Here is a 17,037-nt window from a genome sequence, read left to right as displayed (position 1 = left end):
TTTACATGGAGAAGTGATTAGGAGACCGGGGCTGAGGCAAGGAGACCAGTTAAGAAGCTTTTGCAATATTTAGTGCTAATAGCCATGAAAACGCATGTCCAAGAATGTTCATAGAAGCTTCATTCTTAATATCTCCAAATTGGAAGCAACCCAAATGCCCACCCACAGAGGGGTTGAAAACAAATTGTGCAGTTTACTGCATATAGTTGAGGTAGTTTGCTGTGTAGGATTTCATTGTATAAATTCTACTGTGTGGTTTGTTCACATAGTGGAATACTACACAGCAATGAAAAAAATCCCACTACACATAATCACATGGATAAATGTCAAGACATCAAGCTGATTCTGTACACTAATAACAAAGAATTTCTGACAAATTCTGAAAGTTTTCTAAAATTTCTGAATTTCTGAAAAAAATTTAAGAAACCAATTCTATTTATAATAACATCAAAAAAGAATAAAATACTTAGGAATAAAGTTAACCTAGGAGATGAAATACTTGTAAACTGAAAACTATAAAAAATTGATGAAAGAAATTAAAGAAGACACAAACAAACAAAAACATCTCATGTTCATGGATTGGAAGACTTAATATTCTTAAAATATCCATACTACTCAAAGCAATCTACAGACTCAATGTAATCCCTCTTAAAATCTCAATGGCATTTTTATAGCAATAGAAAAAAAATCTTAAAATCATAGGAACCACAAAGGTCCCCAAAATAGCCAAAAAATATTGAGAAGAACAAAGCTGGAGGCCCCACACTTCCTGATTTCAAAACATATTACTAAGTTACAGTAATTAAAACAGCATGGTACTGTCATAAAGACAGACATATATGCATATTATGGTCACCAGCAATACATAAATAAATAAAGACATACAGACCAATGGAACAGAATGAAGATCCCAGAAATAAACCCATACATATATGATCAACAGATCTTCAGTGAGGGTGCCAAGAATACACAGTGGGGAAATGATATGAAGGATAGTTCTTCTTCAACAAATGGTGATGGGAAAACTGCTTTCTACATGCAAAAGAATGAATTTGAATCATTATCTTACACCATAGACAAAAATCAGCTCAAAGTGGATTAAAAACTTAAACATAAAACCAGAAACCATAAAATTCCTAGAAGAAAACATAGGGAAAAACTGCAGGACATTGGCCTTGGCAATGATTTCTTAGATCTGACACCAAAAGCACAGGCAACAAAAACAAAAATAGACAAATGGGACTACATATCAAACTAAAAAGCCTAAGCACTGCAAAGGAAACAGCAGAGTGAAAACGTAACCTGCTGAATGGGGGAAAAAAATTGCAAACCACATATCTAACAAGGGACTAGGATCCAAAATACATAAGAAACTCCTATAACTGGATAGCTTAAAAAAAATTTAAAAATGAGCAAAGGGCTTGAACAGACGTTTCTCCAGAGAAGGCATACAAATGAACAACTGGTATATTAAAAAATGCTCAACATCACTAATCATTGTGGAAAGGCAAATCAAAACCACAATGAGATATCACCTCATACCTGTCAGGATGGCCATTATTTAAAAAGTAATAATAATAAAATAAGTGTTGGCAAGGATGTGGATAAATTTGAACACTTGTGCCCTGTTGGTGGGAATGTGTAATGGTGCAGCTGCTATAAAAAACAGTAAAAATGTTTTTCAAAAAATTAAAAATAGGCTGGGCACAGTGACTCACACCTCTAATCCCGGCACTTTGGATGGCAGAGGCAAGAGGATTGCTTGAGCTCAGGAGTTCAAGATCAGCCTGGATAACATAGCGAGACCTCGTCTCTACTAAAAATAAATATAAAAATAAAGAAAATTAAAAAAATAACTACTGCTGGGCACGGTGGCTCACACCTGTAATCCCAGCACCTTGGAAGGCCGAGGCAGGTGGGTCACCTGAGGTCAGGAGTTCGAGAACAGCCTGGCCAACATGGTGAAACCCCATCTCTACTAAAAATACAAAAAATTGGCCAGATGTGGTGGCACATGTCTGTAATCCCAGCTAATTGGGAGGCTGAGGCAGGAGAATTGCTTGAACCCAGGAAGTGGTGGTTGCAGTGAGCTGAGATTGCGCCATTGGACTCCAGCTGGGGCAACAAGAGCGAAACTCTGTCTCAAACAAACAAACAAACAAAGAACTACCATACGATCCATCAATACCACTTCTGGGTATTTACCCAAAGGAATTGAAGTCAGGGTCTCAAAGACAAATTTGTACTCCTGTGTTCATCGCAGCATTATTCACAATTACCAGGATGTGGAAACAATCTAAATATCCATCAATGGATGAATGGATAAAGAAAATGTGGTATATACACACAGTGGAATAATATTTAGCCTTAAAAAAGGAAATCCTATCCCAAGCCACAACATGGGTGAACCTTGAGGATATTATGATAACTTAAATAAGTCAGTCATAGAAGGACAAATACTGCATTATTCCACTTACATGAGGTATCTAAAATAGTCAAATCCACAGAAACAGGAAGGAGAATGGTGGTTGCCAGGGGCTGAGGGGAGGAAGAAATAGGGAGTTGCTATTCGATGGGTATAAAGCTTCATCTTTGTAAGATGAAAAAGTTCCAGAGATCTGCTGCACAACATTGGGCCTATAGTTAATATTGTACATTTAAGATTCTGTTAGAAGGGTAGATCTCATGTTATGTGGGTTTTTTTTTTTTTTACAATAAAAGTTTTTTTGAAAAGACATCATGCCGAGCAAGAGAAGCCAAACTTAAAAGAGCACACACAGTAGATTCTATTTATGTGAAGTTCAAGAATAGATCAATCTGGACTTCTGATTCTGAACAAGATGGAGTATACACACTTCTCCCCATTCCTCCTGCTAAAACCACCCCTATATATAAAACAAACAGAAGAAGACTCTTAAAGGCAGAGAGAAGACAGACTGACTAGAGATCTCAAGACCAAACAGTGACAGAGCAGTGAGTTCCCTGGGTTTTCTTTTTGCCCAATATATGCCAGATTTGGAGCTGGAAGAAGTCAGCAACCCAGAAATACCAATAAACATAAACAAAAACAGCCCCAAGAAAAACCTGCTCTTTGCTTCCTGCTGATAGGTCTAAAACATAATAAAAAAGAATAAAACAAAAACAAAAAGTAGAAAAAACCTGCTCTCTTTAGCAGAGACCCAGCCTAGCAAGACAAAAACCTTTAAAACAATGACATCCCTACTGTAGCCAAACACCATGGAAGAAACTACAGCCCCAGGCCTATGCTCCCCTGTGAGGAAAGGCCGGGTGGGGAGCCTTGCCTGGCCGTAACTAGGAGCCCCATCCCCCACCGCCAGGGTGACAACAGTGAAGAATGAGGGAGAGCCAGGACTTCCACTGCACCCAGCAATAACAAGGTGCCCCTCCCTCTCCATGCTGGGTTGACCTTCACCCCCACCCAAGAGTAATCAGGTCAGTGGAGACCACATAGGAGCAGTAACAAGGCACCCTCCCTTCCCACGCAGGGAGGGATCACTGGTGCCAGAACTCCCACCACTGCCCAGAAGTAAGGAGGCACCCCTGACCCCCACCAGGGTGTCAACCAAGGTCAAGTAGGGGACCTGGATTTCTACCCCCACCTGGCATTAATAAGGCCCAGGGTTAAAGGAGGCCTGCTGAAATAGATTTCAAGAAGATCCGGCATCTCATAACATAATACCCCAAGTGTCCAGGATATAATACAAAAATAATTTGTGGCCATGAACAATGGCTCACGCCTGCAATTCTAGGACTTTAGGAGACCAAGGCAGGAGGATCACTTGAGGCCAGGAGTTTGAGACCAGCCTGGGCAATATAGTGAGATCCTGTCTCCACAAAATGAAAAAATTAGCCTGGCATGCCTGCAGTCCCAGACACTTAAAGGCTTAGGTGGGAGGATTGATTGAGCCCAGTAGGTCGAGGCAGCAATGAACTGTGATTGTGCCATTGCACTCCAGCCTGGGCAACAGAGGCTGAGGCCTCCTGGGGCCAAGGATTACTGTCTCAAAAAAATAAAAAAGGAAAAATTTTGTCACACCAAGAACCAGGAAAATCTCAACTTTAATGAGAAAAGGCAACCAACAGATGCCAACAACACCAAGACACAAATACTGGAATTATCTGACAAGGATTTTAAAGCTGCCATCGTAAAAATGCTTCAGCACGCAATTATGAACATGTTTGAAACAAATGAAAAATAGAAAGCCTAAGCAAATATATAGAAACTGCAAAGAAGAACCAAACTGATAGAATTTTAGAAAGCTCACTGGATGGGCTCAACATCCAGTGAGCTTTCTAAATAGAATGGAGGCTGGGCGTGGTGCCTCACACCTGTAATCCCAGCACTTTGGAAGTCCAAGACAGGCAGATCACTTGAGGCCAGGAGTTCCAGACCAGCCTGGGCAACATAGTGAAACCCCATCTCTACTAAAATTACAAAATTAGCCAGGCATGTTGGTGCACACCTGTAATCCCAGCTACCGGGGAGGCTGACATACAAAATCGCTTGAACCAGGCAGGCAGAGGTTGCAGTGAGCGGAGATTGTGCCACTGTACTCCAGCCTGGTGGGTGAGAGAGTGAGACTCCATCTCAAAAAAAAAAAAAAAAAAAAAAAAGTATGGAGGTAAGAGATAAAAAAAAGTAATTGAACTTGAAGATAGAACAATAGAAATTACCCAATCTGAACAACAGAGAGAAAATGGCTTGAAAAAAAAAAAAAGAAAGAAAGAAAAGGACAGAACCTCAGGAACCTGTGGAACTAAAATAGAAGCTCTAACATTCATGTATTTAGAGTCCAAGAGGAAGGGGAGAAAGAGTCGGGGCTGAAAAAACATTCAAAGAAATAGTAGCTGAAAACAATCCTGAACTTGGCAAAAGACAAACAATGGATTTAAGAAGTTAAGTGATAGCGAGACCCCGTTCTCCAGAAAAAGGAAAACAAAAAAACAAAAAAACAAAAGAAGGCCGGGCGCGGTGGCTCACGCCTGTAATCCCAGCTCTCAGGGAGGCTAAGAGGCGGGAGGATAGCTTGAGCCCAGGAGTTCGAGACCTGCCTGGGCAATATAGCGAGACCCCGTTCTCCAGAAAAAGGAAAAAAAAAAAAAAGAAGTTAAGTGAACTCCAAACAGGTAAAACCCCAAGAAATCCACTCCAAGGCACATCATGGTCAAACTCTTGAAAACTAAAGACAATGAAAAAATCTTGAAAACAGAGAGAGAGAGAAATGACACTTTATTTAAAAGGGAAAAACAGGCCGAGCAACATAGCAAGACCCTATCTCTACAAAAAAAAATTTTAAATCAGCTGGGTGTGGTGGCGTGCACTTGTAGTCCTGACTATTTGGGAGGCTGAGGCCTCCTGGGGCCAAGGATTACTTGAGCCCAAGAGCTCAAGGCTGCAGTGAACTATGATTGTGCCACGACACCCCAACAGAGACCTCATTCCTAAAAAAAAATCTAAAAAAAATAATAATAATAATAATAACAGGGAAAAACAAATTACAGCAGATTTTTAAAATCAGAAACCACAGAAGCCAGAAAGAAGCGGCAAAACAGTTTTCAAGTGCTGAAAGAAAAGAACTGCCAGCCCAGAACCATATATCCAGAGAAAATATCCTTCAAGAATGAAGGAAAATCAAGGTATTCTCAGATAAAGGAAACTAAGAGAATTTTTTATTAGCAGACCTACCCTAAAAGAATAGTTAAAGGAAGTTCTTGAAACCGAAAGGAAAGATACAAGAAGGAATCCTCCTGGAACATTGGGGAGGAGGAAAGAAAAATGGAAAGAGTAAAAATACGGGTAAATATGATCAACTTTCCTTCTCTTGAGCTTTCCAAATTATGTTTGAGGGTTGAAGCAAAAATTATAACATTACGGCCTGGTGTGTGGCTCATGCCTGCAATCCCAGCACTTGGGGAAGCCGAGGCAGGTGGATCACTTGAGGTCAGGAGTTCGAGATCAGCCAAGCCAACAGGGCGAAACCCTGTCTCTACTAAAAATACAAAAATTATCTGGGTGCGGTGTTGGGCACCTGTAATCCTAGCTACTCGGGAGTCTGAGGCAGGAGAATTGCTTGAACCCGGAGGCAGAGATTGCAGTGAGCCTAGATCGCACCACTGCACTCCAGCCTGGGTGACAAAAGCAAAACTCCGTTTAAAAAAAAAAAAAAAAAAATATATATATATATACACACACACACACACACACATAACATTGTCTGATATGCTTCTCAAAACATGCAGAGGAAATATTGATGACAATTAGACTATAAATGGGAGGGTTAAGAAACTTAAGGGAAGTAAGTTTTCTGCACTTCACTTGAACTGGTAAAACACTGACACCAGCAGGCTGTGAATGGATGGATGGATGGGTAGATGGACATGGATATAGACAAATAGATATAGGTATGTAGATATATATGGTAATACCTAGAGCAACTACTAAAAAAAATGTATACAAAAAGATACACTCAAAAACACTACAGATAAATCCGGGACAGGCAAATCTAATTCATAGAGATTGAGGTCAGAACAGCAGTTGCTTCTGGGAGATGTCAACAGGCAGGAGCACACCTCTGGGGCACTGGAAATATTTTCTATTCTGATCCGGGTGGCAGTATTCACAGGTGTAAAGTTCATTGAATTGCATGGCTAAGATGTGTTATACTTCAATTTAAAAAATATAACATTATAAGTTACACTTCAATTAAAAACAACAAAAAAGAGGCTGTTGCAACAGTCCGTGAGAGCAATGATAGTACAGTGGCAAAGGGTCAATTCAGGGCACCCTCCGGAGATGGAACCACAGGGCTTGCTGTAAGGTGGATTGAGTGACTTCTATGAGCACCCCTAGCCCACATTCTCACCTCTGGTACCTGAGGGAAATTAAATAGGGCAAGGGTACTCGCAACCACAGTCCAACATAGCAGCCTGCACCAGGCTGGGCATGCAGTAGTGTTCAATGCATGCTCCAGTGTGGCTAACGGTGCTGACGATACTCACTCTGACTTCCATCTGGTGTTTCCGATTCACAAAGCACTTTCCTCCCCATTGCTCTCTGGAGTCTTTACTCATCTCACACAAAGCATTGGAGTATGAAAGATGCTAAGGAATTGTCCAAAGTCACATAGCTCCTGGGAATTTCAATCAGGCTTTTTTTTTCTTTTTCTTTTTCTTTTTTTTTTTTGACAGGATCTCACTCTGATGCTGAGGCTGGAGTGCAGTGGCACAATCATAGCTCACTGCAGCCTTGAACTCCTGGCCTCAGGCAATCCTCCTATGGACAGCCTCCAGAGTAGCTGGGACTACAGGTGCAGGCCACCATGCCAGGCTAATTTTTGGGTTTGTTTTTTTTGTAGCGATAGGGTCTCACTATGTTGCCCTGTGCCTGGCCTGAATCAAGCTTTTGGATTCCAAATGCAGTGCCCCTTCCAGGGGTCTTCAGACTTTAGTAAGCATCAGGACCAACTGGAGGTTTGTACAAAATGGAGATTCAGGCCACAGTCACAGAGATTCTGATTCAGCAGGGGTTTCAGTTGTCTATTGCTGCCTAGCAAAGCTCACCAGATTTTAGTGACTTAGAACAACGATGATTTATGATGACTCTGTGGATTGACTGGGCTCAGCTGGGTGGCTCTTCTCTTCCACATGCCCTCAGCTGGGGCTAAAATGTCCAAGATGGCTTCTTCGGCCAGGCGCGGTGGCTCACGCCTGTGATCCCAGCACTTTGGGAGGCTGAGGTGGGTGGATCACAAGGTCAGGAGATCGAGACCATCCTGGCTAACACGGTGAAACCCCGTCTCTACTAAAAAATACAAAAAATTAGCGGGGTGTTATGGTGGGTGCCTGTAGTCCCAGCTACTCTGGAGGCTGAGGCAGGAGAATGGCATGAGCCTAGGAGGCGGAACTTGCAGTGAGCCGAGATCACGCCACTGCACTCCAGCCTAGGCCACAGAGCCAGACTCCATCTCAAAAAAAAAAAAAAAAAGATAGCTTCTTCATTTACGTGACTTATCCTCAGCTGGGATGGCTGCAGTAGCTGGCAGTTGGCTGGATGCTTGTCCCTGTCCCTTCCCCTGTTTCCCTCTGTTTCTCCTTCATTGTGGTCTCTCCAGCACAATAGCTGGACCCACTTAGATGGTAACTCAGGGCTCCAAAAGTGAGCATTCCAAAGGACAAGTTCCAGTGTGTGAGCATTTCTCTGTCAAACCTCTACCTGTGTCATGCTTGCCAATGTCTTACTGGCAAGACCAAGTCATATTGCCAAGCCTAGTGTCACTGTGGAAAACGCTGCACCAGGGTGTGAATACCAGGAGATAGGGTTCACAGGTGGGTGTGAGAAACACCAATGTACTTCTCCATCCCAGCAAGTTTGTAGTGGGCCCCAATAATTTGCTTTTTTTTTTTTTTTTTTTTTTTTGAGACAGAGTCTTGCACTGTCTCCTGGGCTGGAGTGCAATGGTGTGATCTCGGCTCACTGCAACCTCTGCCTCCTGGGTTCAAGAGACTCTTCTGCCTCAGCCTCCTGAATAGCTGGGATTACAGTTGTGCGCCACCACACCTGGCTAATTTTTTTGTATTTTTAGTAGAGGTGGGGTTTCACCATGTTAGCCAGGATGGCCTCAATCTCCTGACCTCTTGATCCGCCCTCCTCGGCCTCCCAAAGTGCTGGATTACAGGCGTGAGCCACCGCACCCAGCCGAATTTGCATTTTTTAATAACCTACCTTTCTGAAAGTTCCCCATGCTGATATTGGTGTTCTATTGACTACACCTTGAGAACAGGTCCTATCTTATCACACCACCATCAAAGAGACTTTTAAACCTCCCCATCTGTTCTGGTCACTGATCAAAAAAAATGCTAAAGACACTGTCACCATCCTGGGGGAGCTGACAGCTTGGGGCAGACATGCACACATTGGGACCCAAGAAACCTGCCCAGAACTGGCTTCTTCAACAAGCCCGGGTCCTGGCTTCTAGCCCTGACCTCGTCTGCTCCTAGCTAGGCTGCCTAGTCCAGGTGCCTCCCCTCTCCGAGTGTAGGTCTGCTCCCCTCAAACTGAGGGGGTTGGACCAGATTAGCAATTTCTAACCTCTTCACCACCATGGGACCCTTTAGGTATTTCTTCACCCAAGGAATCCCCTGTCTTGAAAAAAGATTTTTGTCTACCAAACTATACATGCTAAGTAATTTTTTTAAAAATTGAAGACCAGCCTCAGTGGCTCATGCCTGTAATCCCAGCACTTTGGGAAGTGGAGGCACCCAGGCTGGAGTGCAGCCAAGTGTTAATGCAAAGAAAAAGTTCTTGAAGGAAATTAGAAGTGTTCCTCCAGTGAACACACAAATGATAAGAAAACAAAACAGCCTTATTGCTGACAGGGAGAAGGTTTTAGTAGTCTAAATAGAAGATGAAAACAGCTACAACATTCCCTTAAGCCAAAGCCTAATCCAAGACTGCAACGCTTTTCAGTTCTATGAAGTCTGAGAGGGGTGAAGAAGCTGCAGAAGAAAATGTTGAAGCTAGCAGAGGTTGGTTCATGAGGCTTAAGGAGAGGAGCCATTTCCATAACAGCAAAGTGCACGGTGAAACAGCAAGTGCTGATGTAGAAGCTGCAGCAAGTTATCCAGATCTAGCTAAGATCACTGCGGAAGGTGGCTACACTAAACAACAGATTTTTCCATGCCCATGAAATAGTCTTCTACTGGAAGTAGATGCCATCTTGGACTTTCATAGCTAGAGAGAAGTCAATGCCTGGCTTCAGTGCTTCAAAGGACAGGCTGACTCTCTTGTTAGGGGCTAAAGCAGCTGGTGATTTTAAGTTGAAGCCAGTGCTCATTTACCATTCCTGAAATTCTAAGGCCCTTGAGAATTATGCTAAATCTATTCTGCCTGCGTCTGTAAATGGAACAACAAAGCCTGGAAGCCTGGATGACAGCACATCCAAGTTGACGGCACAGTTTACTGAATGTTTTAAGCCTACTGTTGAGACCTACTGCTCAGAAAAAAAGATTCCTTTCAAAATATTGCTGCTTATTGACAATTCCACAGTGGCTGTACCAGTTTACATTCCCATCAGCAATATACAAGTGTTTCAATTCCTACACTTCCCTGCAACACTTGTTTTTTAATTTTATTTTATTATTTTTATTTGCGAATCAGGCAGCCTCCCAAACCAGAGTAGGCTCAGAGACTCCCAACACTTGTTATTTTCTGTTTTTATAATGGCCATCATAATGGGTGTGTGTTTTTTATTTGCATTTCCCTAATGATCAGAGATGTTGAACATCTTTTCCTGTGCTTATTGACCAACTGTATATCTTCTTTGGAGAAAAGTCCTTTACCTGTTTTTTAACTGGGTTGTTTGTCTTTTTTGCTATTGAGTTGTAGAAGTTCTATACATAGTCTGGATATCAACCCCTCATTAGACATAGGATTTGCAAATATTTTCTCCCATTTTGTGGGCTGCTTTTCACCCTTTTGATAGTGTCCTCTGATGTACAAAGGTTTTAAATTTTAATGAAGTTCAATTTATTTTTTTCCTTTTGTTGCCTGTGCTTTTGGTGTTATATCCAAGAAACTATTGCCAAATCCAGTGTCATAAAGATTCTTCCCTATATTTTCTTTTCTTTTTTTTTTTTTTTTTCATTGAGACGAAGTTTCACTGTGTCGCCCAGGCTGGAGTGCAGTGGCACCGTCTCAGCTCACTGCAACCTCCACTTCCCGGGTTCAAGCAATTCTCCTGCCTCAGCCTCCTGAGTACCTGGGATTACAGGTGCCCGTCACCATGCCTGCATAATTTTTTTGTATTTTTAGTAGGGATGGGGTTTCTCCATGTTGGCCAGGCTGGTCTCAAACTCCTGACCTCAAGTGATCTTTGCGCCTCAGCCTCCCAAAGTGCTGGGATTACAGGCGTGAGCCACTGGGTCTAGCCTGTCCCTATATATTCTTCCAAGAATTTAAAAAATTTAGTTCTTATATTTATGTCTTTGATTCATTTTTGAGTTAATTTTTGTATATAGTATAACAGGAGTCCCCAACCCCTGGGCCACAGATTGCTACTGGTCTGTGGCCTGTTAGAAACCAGGCTGCACACCAGGAGGTAAGTGGTGAGCAAGGAACCTTGTATTTAGCCACTCCCCCTCACTCACATTACCGCCTAAGCTCTGCCTCCTGTCTGGCAGCATTAGATTCTGATGGGAGCGCAAACCCTACTGTGAACTTGTGAATGCAAGGGATCTAGGTTGCACACTCCTTATGAGAATCTAATGCCTGATGATCTGTCACTGTCTCCCATCACCCCCAGATGGGACTGTCTAGTTGTAGGAAAAGCTCTGGCCTCCCACTGATTCTATATTATGGCCAGTTGTATAATTATTTCAGTATATATTATAATGTAATAATAATGGAAATAAAGTACCCTATAATTGTAATGTGCTTGAATCATCCCCCAGCCCTCCCCTAACCCTGGTCTGTGGAAAACCACCCCCCAACCCTAGTCTGTGGAAAAACTGTCTTCCACGAAACCAGTCCCCTGTGCCAAGAACGTTGGGGACCGCTGTGGTACAAGGTATGGATCCAATTTCATTCTTTTGAATGTGGATATCCAGTTTTCTTACCTGGGACACTTTTTTTTTTTTTTTTTTTTGAGACAAAGTCTTGCTTTGTGGCCTAGGCTGGAGTGCGGTGGTGCAATCAAAGCTCACTGCAGCCATGACCTTCCCGGGCTCAGGTGATCCTCCCACCTCAGCCTCCAGAGTACCTGGGACTACAGGTGTGTGCAACCATGCCTAATTTTTTTGTGTATTTAGTCAAGACAAGGTTTTGCCATGTTGCCCAGACTGGTCTTAAACTCCTGGGCTCAAGCAATCCACCTGCCTCGGCCTCCCAAAGTGCTGGGATTACAGCTGTGAGCCACTGTGCCCAGCCGGGACACTTTTAAAACTCCTCAAGACCAGGCTGCTGCATGGGAAAAAGTACTTGCAAATCATATATCTGATGAGGGATTAATATTCAGAATATATACAGAACTTCTACAACTCAATAACAAAATACCAAACAACCCAGTTAAAAAACAGGCAAAAGGGCCGGGCGCGGTGGCTCGTGCCTATAATCCTAGCACTTTGGGAGGCTGAAGCGGGTGGATCACAAGGTCAGGAGATCGAGACCAGCCTGGCCAATATGGTGAAACTCCGTTTCTACTAAAAATACAAAAATTAGCCAGGCGTGGCAGCGCGCACCTGTAGTCCCAGCTACTTGGGAGGCTGAGGCAGAAAAATCGCTTGAACCCGGGATGCAGAGGTTGCAATGAGCCGAGATGGTGCCACTGCACTCCAGCCTGGTGACAGAGGGAGACCACGTCTCAAAACAAACAAACAAACAAACGAAACAAACAAAAAACAGGCAAAGGACTTTTCTGCACCCCAGAATCTCGGTGGTGGGGCACAGGCATCAGAACTCAAGGTTCCCCAGGTGATTCCCATGGGCAGCCTGGAATGAAACCATTGTCTACTACACTGAAATCTTAGTCCCAATTGTATTAGTCTCAGTATTCTCAGTTTCTAGCATGAGGCGTGGCCCATGGACACATAGAATAGGGTGTACACTGGGCCCAGTGGGGACTTTGGGAGATTCTAGCCCTAGAAATTCTCAAATAAATGGGCCTCCCAGCACCATGCCATGCCCATTGCTTTGACAGGTGCATTCAAGAAGATGAACAAGAACAGACCATGGGTTCAGCCCCAGCAGAGCGTGGGAGGGATCGAGAGAGACCACAGAGTCGGATGGCAACAGAGTGATGGACAGTGTGGGGCAGGTTGTCTGTTCACAGAATCAGAGAGGTGTGGCTGCCTGGGGGCAGGGCTGGGGCACGCACACCCTTGGAGGGGATTCCAAGAAGGAGGAAGAGCTCAAGGTGAGCCTGCGAGGAGCCTCGTTGGAGAAGCTTCCCAATTGTTGCGGCAGCTGACTTCTGCGGAAAGCCTATCTGCCCAAGCTTTCCACGGTGCCTCCTCATCTTTAACCGCGGATGATAGCAGCACCTACCTCACAGGGCAACTGGGAGGATACCTGGGCTAAGGCATGAAAAGTACCTGGAACAGTGCCTGACACACAGGAAGCACTCAATAATGTCAGTTATATATTCCATCATTATCTCCTTTAATCTCAACAACCCTAAGAGATGCATACCATTGGCTGGGCGCGGGGCTCAGCCGGTAATCCCAGCACTTTGGGAGGCTGAAGCAGGAGGATCACCTGAGCTCAGGAGTTCGAAACCAGCCTGGCCAACATGGTGATACCCTGTCTGTACTAAAAATAAAAAAAATTAGCCAGGTATGGTGGTGGGCGCCTGTATTCCCAGCTACTTGGGAGGCTGAACCATGAGAATTGCTTGAACCCGGGAGGTGGAGGATGCAGTGAGCCGAGATTGCACCATTGTACTCCAGCCTGGGTGACAGAGCAAGATGAGACTCTGTCTCAAAAAAAAAAAAAAAAAAAAAGAGAGAGAAAGAGATGCATATCATTATCTCTATTTTTTTTTAAGTTGAAACTGGAGCTCAGAGAGGTAAAGTCAATTGTCTAATGTCACACAGCAGGAATGAGCCAGGATTCAGACTCTATTGTATCCAGCTCCAAAGCCTATGCACAAATCTTCCACAAAACTTGGGGACCACAGGCTGGAGTCCTGGAATCCAGGAATCCAGAGTTGGAAGGGGCCACCCAAAGCCATTTTGTCTGGTCTAACCATTTCATTTGTACAGAAAGATGACCAGAGAAGGGAGCATGTCAGATGGAGTAGGGTGTGCAGCTGAGGCTTCTAAACAGACTGACAGACAGGACAAGCCACAGCCTCAGCCTCAGCATCAGTCTCCCCATGAGTCAGCAAGCTCTGCCTCTCCCGTCTCCAGCCAGCGCAGCTGAAGGAGCACTAAGGAGCTGGGGTACCATCCAGCAGGAGGAGGCCGTGCAGCCTCTGCGCCAAGAGCTCACCCATGTGCCTCCCGCCTCAGGCTGGCAGAGATCACCCCAGAAGACCTCAGCCCCCACCCCCCTCAGCCTGGGCCTGCAGCCCAGTGACCCTCTGACAGGCCCCCACCGCAGCCTCCTCCCCACTGTGGGGAGGAAATCAGGCAATTACAGATGACCTTTGCAGGAGAGCAGAATGTAAACTAGAATCCATTTGCCTGTGCAATCTTCATAATTACCGCAGCAATTATCCCCAATGAGCCATTGTGACCAAGGCTTCACTCGGCCCAGGTGCTGGGCCTCTCCAGCCAGGTTTTGGTCCCTCACCCTCCCCACCATAGGCTGCCTTTAGTCCTATGGCACAATCACCTGCATCTGCACAACTTGCTGCCTCTCTGCTCTCCAGCTACAACCACAGAGGGGAGCAGCAGGCAGCTGGCTTCATCCCTGTTGTAGGGATGGGGAAACTGAGGCTCAGCCTCACCAAGGATAAGGGGCCTGTAAACAGTTGAGTTCTGATAGGAGTTAGACCTTAACACCTCTCCTATGCCCCATTTCTTCCCACTCTGCATTCTCCTGGGCCTGGGCGAGACAGAGGGACCCTTTGAGTAATCTCTCCTTTAGAAACGGGGGAGATGGAAACACAACTGGTACGATTTAGGGAAGTAGTTTCTAAACCTGTGTGTGCAACAAAATATCCTTTAAAAAATACACATTCCTGGCTGGGCACGGTGGCTCACGCCTGTAATCCCAGCACTTTAGGAGGCCGAGGTGGGCGGGTCACCTGAGATCAGGAGTTCAAGACCAGCCTGGCCAACAGGGTGAAACCCTGTCTCTACTAAAAATACAAAAATTAGCTGGGTGTGGTGGCGCGCGCCTGTAATCCCAGCTACTCAGGAGGCTGAGGCAGGGGAATTACTTGAACCCGGGAGGTGGAGGCTGCAGTGAGCCAAGATAGTGCCACTGCACTTTAGCCTGGGTGACAGAGTAAGACTCTGTCTGGAACAAAAAAAAAAAAAAAGGATATTCCTGATCCCCACGTTGGAGATTCTGATTCTGCTGATCTAGGGTAAAATCCAAGTGTCCCTGTTTTAGTTTTGACTTGTAAAGTTCCTTCATGTGATTCCAATCATTAGCCCATATATGGGAAATGTTAGGTGGTAAAGGAAAGAATTCCTGAATATTTCTTGTTCTTTCCCTCACTGTCACCATTTCCAACAACCAAAAGCTCCTTCTTTTGCACATCTAAATAACCACTGGGAGAGTTAAGGGAAGAGATGTGAGTCATTCACACCTTAGTATAAATAAGCTCACTCAGCTAGCTTTTTGCCTAATGCCTAGCTGAGATCCTGCCCATTTTGGAGGAGGAGAGGGTAGGAATTAGGAGTGTTGGTGGAGGAGGAAAGACAAGCGAGCTGGCAGAGGGAGGGAATAGAGGTGCTTCTGAGAGAGGTGTTAAGAGTGAGGCGCCTTGAACTGAGCCAAATGACTTGAATGGTAAATACCATAATGGGAAAACCAGAGAGAGGCTTGGACTTACAGTAACTAGCACTAGTGCCAGAGTTCAGACAGCAACCAACCAGTGTTTGCCTGAGCTCTGAAGGAGAGGATGAGCACAGCATAAAAACCTGCCTATACAGCTGATAGCTGGGGAAGTGATCTAATGCCTCGATACTCAAAGTATGGTCCAAGGACCAGCAGCACTGGCATGACCTGGGAGTTTGTTAGAAATGCAGGCTGTGGCTGGGCTTGGTGGCTCATAGCCTAGCACTTTGGGAGGCCAAGGTAGGAGGATTGCTTGAGCCCAGAAGTTCAAGAGCAGCCCGGGCAACACAGCCAGACACCATCTCTACAAAAAATTTAAAAATTAGCCAGGCATGGTGGTGCACACCTGTGGTTCCACCTACTTGGGAGGCTGAGGTACGAGGATTGCTGGAGCCCAAGAGGTTGAGGCTGCAGTGAGCTATGAATGCGTCACTGCACTCAGGCCTGGGCAACACAGCAAGACTCTGTCTCAAAAAAGAACAAAGAAAAGAAATGCAGGCTCTTAGGACCACCAGACCTACTGAATCAGAATCTTTTTAAAAGGCCCCCAGGAGACACCTGTGTGCATTAAAGTTGGAGAAGCTCTGGTCTAACATTTAAGCACAGAGAGCTCTGGGAATGACCTGCTTCTAAGAGGACATTGATGAGCAAGAGGTAGGGGCATACCATGAAACAAAGAATGGGGATGGGCACTGGGGAACTGGGCAGAGCAGGGTAACTCTACCAAGGAGCCAGGCTGAGTTGCTTTCTAAAGGAAGGGGAGGGTAAGATAGGCCAATAAAACTAACAAGTAGGTAAATTTTGTGTCCCAGACTTGGAATCTACAGCTTGGTTTCAGGCTCACTTTTACTGATTTCTGTGTGACTTTGCCCAAGTAACTGGCCTCAGTTTTGTCTTCTGTCAAATAGAGCTGATATTCTGTTCTCTTGCTGCCTTTAGAGCTATTATGAGAACCAAAGGAGCTAAGATGAGAAAGTGCATTGGAGGCCATGAAACGCTGGACAGGGCAAGTCAAAGCAGCTGCTTCCTAGTGTCCACAGAAGCCTGGCCTTCCAGGCAGCGAAGCTTACCCCTGCTCCCTTCCCACATCTGATAGCTGGAATCCCATGCTGAAAGGAGCTGGACAAGCCTGGGCACTTGAGGATGTTACGATCTGATAATACTCTAATGTGTCTGCCAGGATTTGGTTTTGAAGACCCTTGGTATTAGAATCAGGTAGTCAAGTGGGGGTGGTCCAAGGGCTCCCCACATCTCACGTCCTCCTACCCATTGGGGAGCATTGGTTCCCCACCAGGCTTCACAACAGAATCAGTGATGTCTGGACCATCAGGGTGGCTAAAATGAAAAGACAGATAATATCAAGTGTTGGCGAGGATGCAGAGTAATCACAACTCTCAAACACTGCTGGTGGGATTGTAAAATGGGATCTGCCATGTTGAAAACTATGCAGCAATCTCTACTGAAGTTTGGCACACATATCCCTTAGACCAGCACTTCCACCGTTGGGTTTA

General features: G+C 44.8%; 1 protein-coding gene across 1 annotated transcript in view; it reads right to left on the bottom strand.

Annotated features, from left to right (window-relative positions):
* PACSIN1 (protein kinase C and casein kinase substrate in neurons 1) overlaps positions 1 to 17,037 on the bottom strand; it is a 69,248-nt gene that overhangs the window by 24,862 nt on the left and 27,349 nt on the right. The gene's annotated exons all lie outside the window — the stretch shown is intronic.

This window comes from Pan paniscus, chromosome 5 (genome assembly GCF_029289425.2).
Source record: "Pan paniscus chromosome 5, NHGRI_mPanPan1-v2.0_pri, whole genome shotgun sequence".
In the NCBI taxonomy this organism is placed as follows: Eukaryota; Metazoa; Chordata; class Mammalia; order Primates; family Hominidae; genus Pan; species Pan paniscus.
Note: the sequence above shows the minus strand (reverse complement) of the source record. Positions and strands in the feature narration are given on the sequence as shown.